We start from the raw sequence: 5,000 nt of genomic DNA, 5'->3' as shown, positions 1-5,000 counted from the left end.
GCGGTGTGTGTGGTTATTTTCCCAGGATTGATGATCCCCAATTCGGTGGGTCCGTTTAAAGTTTTGTCTGGGCTCCCGTTTCGCGGGAAGCGCGTGCGCGTGGCGAGCCTGACCTCCCCGTGTTCCCCTCGCCCAGACCTTTCCAACGCCACCCGGGTGAAGGTGCTACGAGGTCCCGAAGTGGAGATGCCTGTCAATGAGCACCTTTTCCCAGCTTTGAATGCAGGTTTCCAGCTTCAGACAAAATGTGGCTCCAAACGTGCAGTTTTGCGCCCGAACGTGGGATTTCGCTGGGACGGTTTCTAAATTCAAGTTGGGACGGGGGGCAGCGGTGTGTGTGGTTATTTTCCCAGGATTGATGATCCCCAATTCGGTGGGTCCGTTTAAAGTTTTGTCTGGGCTCCCGTTTCGCGGGGAAGCGCGTGCGCGTGGCGAGCCTGACCTCCCCGTGTTCCCCTCGCCCAGACCTTTCCAACGCCACCCGGGTGAAGGTGCTACGAGGTCCCGAAGTGGAGATGCCTGTCAATGAGCACCTTTTCCCAGCTTTGAATGCAGGTTTCCAGCTTCAGACAAAATGTGGCTCCAAACGTGCAGTTTTGCGCCCGAACGTGGGATTTCGCTGGGGACGGTTTCTAAATTCAAGTTGGGACGGGGGGCAGCGGTGTGCGCGGTTATCTCCCCGGAAAAAGCCGTCCCCAGCTCGGTGGGTCCGTTTAAAGTTTTGTCTGGGCTCCCGTTTCGCGGGGAAGCGCGTGCGCGTGGCGAGCCTGACCTCCCCGTGTCCCCCTCGCCCAGACCTTTCCAACGCCACCCGGGTGAAGGTGCTACGAGGTCCCGAAGTGGAGATGCCTGTCAATGAGCACCTTTTCCCAGCTTTGAATGCAGGTTTCCAGCTTCAGACAAAATGTGGCTCCAAACGTGCAGTTTTGCGCCCGAACGTGGGATTTCGCTGGGGACGGTTTCTAAATTCAAGTTGGGACGGGGGGCAGCGGTGTGCGCGGTTATCTTCCCGGAAAAAGCCGTCCCCAGCTCGGTGGGTCCGTTTAAAGTTTTGTTTGGGCTCCCGTTTCGCGGGGAAGCGCGTGCGCGTGGCGAGCCTGACCTCCCCGTGTCCCCCTCGCCCAGACCTTTCCAACGCCACCCGGGTGAAGGTGCTACGTGGTCCCGAAGTGGAGATGCCTGTCAATGAGCACCTTTTCCCAGCTTTGAATGCACGTTTCCAGCTTGAGAGAAACGGGGGCTTAAAATTCACAGTTATTCGCCCGAACGTGGGATTTCGCTGGGGACGGTTTCTAAATTCAAGTTGGGACGGGGGGCAGCGGTGTGCGCGGTTATCTCCCCGGAAAAAGCCGTCCCCAGCTCGGTGGGTCCGTTTAAAGTTTTGTCTGGGCTCCCGTTTCGCGGGGAAGCGCGTGCGCGTGGCGAGCCTGACCTCCCCGTGTCCCCCTCGCCCAGACCTTTCCAACGCCACCCGGGTGAAGGTGCTACGAGGTCCCGAAGTGGAGATGCCTGTCAATGAGCACCTTTTCCCAGCTTTGAATGCAGGTTTCCAGCTTCAGACAAAATGTGGCTCCAAACGTGCAGTTTTGCGCCCGAACGTGGGATTTCGCTGGGGACGGTTTCTAAATTCAAGTTGGGACGGGGGGCAGCGGTGTGCGCGGTTATCTTCCCGGAAAAAGCCGTCCCCAGCTCGGTGGGTCCGTTTAAAGTTTTGTTTGGGCTCCCGTTTCGCGGGGAAGCGCGTGCGCGTGGCGAGCCTGACCTCCCCGTGTCCCCCTCGCCCAGACCTTTCCAACGCCACCCGGGTGAAGGTGCTACGTGGTCCCGAAGTGGAGATGCCTGTCAATGAGCACCTTTTCCCAGCTTTGAATGCACGTTTCCAGCTTGAGAGAAACGGGGGCTTAAAATTCACAGTTATTCGCCCGAACGTGGGATTTCGCTGGGGACGGTTTCTAAATTCAAGTTGGGACGGGGGGCAGCGGTGTGCGCGGTTATCTCCCCGGAAAAAGCCGTCCCCAGCTCGGTGGGTCCGTTTAAAGTTTTGTCTGGGCTCCCGTTTCGCGGGGAAGCGCGTGCGCGTGGCGAGCCTGACCTCCCCGTGTCCCCCTCGCCCAGACCTTTCCAACGCCACCCGGGTGAAGGTGCTACGAGGTCCCGAAGTGGAGATGCCTGTCAATGAGCACCTTTTCCCAGCTTTGAATGCACGTTTCCAGCTTCAGACAAAATGTGGCTCCAAACGTGCAGTTTTGCGCCCGAACGTGGGATTTCGCTGGGGACGGTTTCTAAATTCAAGTTGGGACGGGGGGCAGCGGTGTGCGCGGTTATCTTCCCGGAAAAAGCCGTCCCCAGCTCGGTGGGTCCGTTTAAAGTTTTGTTTGGGCTCCCGTTTCGCGGGGAAGCGCGTGCGCGTGGCGAGCCTGACCTCCCCGTGTCCCCCTCGCCCAGACCTTTCCAACGCCACCCGGGTGAAGGTGCTACGTGGTCCCGAAGTGGAGATGCCTGTCAATGAGCACCTTTTCCCAGCTTTGAATGCACGTTTCCAGCTTGAGAGAAACGGGGGCTTAAAATTCACAGTTATTCGCCCGAACGTGGGATTTCGCTGGGGACGGTTTCTAAATTCAAGTTGGGACGGGGGGCAGCGGTGTGCGCGGTTATCTCCCCGGAAAAAGCCGTCCCCAGCTCGGTGGGTCCGTTTAAAGTTTTGTCTGGGCTCCCGTTTCGCGGGGAAGCGCGTGCGCGTGGCGAGCCTGACCTCCCCGTGTCCCCCTCGCCCAGACCTTTCCAACGCCACCCGGGTGAAGGTGCTACGAGGTCCCGAAGTGGAGATGCCTGTCAATGAGCACCTTTTCCCAGCTTTGAATGCAGGTTTCCAGCTTCAGACAAAATGTGGCTCCAAACGTGCAGTTTTGCGCCCGAACGTGGGATTTCGCTGGGGACGGTTTCTAAATTCAAGTTGGGACGGGGGGCAGCGGTGTGCGCGGTTATCTTCCCGGAAAAAGCCGTCCCCAGCTCGGTGGGTCCGTTTAAAGTTTTGTTTGGGCTCCCGTTTCGCGGGGAAGCGCGTGCGCGTGGCGAGCCTGACCTCCCCGTGTCCCCCTCGCCCAGACCTTTCCAACGCCACCCGGGTGAAGGTGCTACGTGGTCCCGAAGTGGAGATGCCTGTCAATGAGCACCTTTTCCCAGCTTTGAATGCACGTTTCCAGCTTGAGAGAAACGGGGGCTTAAAATTCACAGTTATTCGCCCGAACGTGGGATTTCGCTGGGGACGGTTTCTAAATTCAAGTTGGGACGGGGGGCAGCGGTGTGCGCGGTTATCTCCCCGGAAAAAGCCGTCCCCAGCTCGGTGGGTCCGTTTAAAGTTTTGTCTGGGCTCCCGTTTCGCGGGGAAGCGCGTGCGCGTGGCGAGCCTGACCTCCCCGTGTCCCCCTCGCCCAGACCTTTCCAACGCCACCCGGGTGAAGGTGCTACGAGGTCCCGAAGTGGAGATGCCTGTCAATGAGCACCTTTTCCCAGCTTTGAATGCACGTTTCCAGCTTCAGACAAAATGTGGCTCCAAACGTGCAGTTTTGCGCCCGAACGTGGGATTTCGCTGGGGACGGTTTCTAAATTCAAGTTGGGACGGGGGGCAGCGGTGTGCGCGGTTATCTTCCCGGAAAAAGCCGTCCCCAGCTCGGTGGGTCCGTTTAAAGTTTTGTTTGGGCTCCCGTTTCGCGGGGAAGCGCGTGCGCGTGGCGAGCCTGACCTCCCCGTGTCCCCCTCGCCCAGACCTTTCCAACGCCACCCGGGTGAAGGTGCTACGTGGTCCCGAAGTGGAGATGCCTGTCAATGAGCACCTTTTCCCAGCTTTGAATGCACGTTTCCAGCTTGAGAGAAACGGGGGCTTAAAATTCACAGTTATTCGCCCGAACGTGGGATTTCGCTGGGGACGGTTTCTAAATTCAAGTTGGGACGGGGGGCAGCGGTGTGCGCGGTTATCTCCCCGGAAAAAGCCGTCCCCAGCTCGGTGGGTCCGTTTAAAGTTTTGTCTGGGCTCCCGTTTCGCGGGGAAGCGCGTGCGCGTGGCGAGCCTGACCTCCCCGTGTCCCCCTCGCCCAGACCTTTCCAACGCCACCCGGGTGAAGGTGCTACGAGGTCCCGAAGTGGAGATGCCTGTCAATGAGCACCTTTTCCCAGCTTTGAATGCAGGTTTCCAGCTTCAGACAAAATGTGGCTCCAAACGTGCAGTTTTGCGCCCGAACGTGGGATTTCGCTGGGGACGGTTTCTAAATTCAAGTTGGGACGGGGGGCAGCGGTGTGCGCGGTTATCTTCCCGGAAAAAGCCGTCCCCAGCTCGGTGGGTCCGTTTAAAGTTTTGTTTGGGCTCCCGTTTCGCGGGGAAGCGCGTGCGCGTGGCGAGCCTGACCTCCCCGTGTCCCCCTCGCCCAGACCTTTCCAACGCCACCCGGGTGAAGGTGCTACGTGGTCCCGAAGTGGAGATGCCTGTCAATGAGCACCTTTTCCCAGCTTTGAATGCACGTTTCCAGCTTGAGAGAAACGGGGGCTTAAAATTCACAGTTATTCGCCCGAACGTGGGATTTCGCTGGGGACGGTTTCTAAATTCAAGTTGGGACGGGGGGCAGCGGTGTGCGCGGTTATCTCCCCGGAAAAAGCCGTCCCCAGCTCGGTGGGTCCGTTTAAAGTTTTGTCTGGGCTCCCGTTTCGCGGGGAAGCGCGTGCGCGTGGCGAGCCTGACCTCCCCGTGTCCCCCTCGCCCAGACCTTTCCAACGCCACCCGGGTGAAGGTGCTACGAGGTCCCGAAGTGGAGATGCCTGTCAATGAGCACCTTTTCCCAGCTTTGAATGCACGTTTCCAGCTTGAGAGAAACGGGGGCTTAAAATTCACAGTTATTCGCCCGAACGTGGGATTTCGCTGGGGACGGTTTCTAAATTCAAGTTGGGACGGGGGGCAGCGGTGTGTGTGGTTATTTTCCCAGGATTGATGATATCCAATTCGGTAGCTC

This window comes from Osmerus eperlanus, chromosome 4, assembly GCF_963692335.1.
Source record: "Osmerus eperlanus chromosome 4, fOsmEpe2.1, whole genome shotgun sequence".
Classification (NCBI taxonomy): Eukaryota; Metazoa; Chordata; class Actinopteri; order Osmeriformes; family Osmeridae; genus Osmerus; species Osmerus eperlanus.
The sequence above is the reverse complement of the archived record's forward strand: the minus strand, read 5'-3'. Positions refer to the sequence as shown.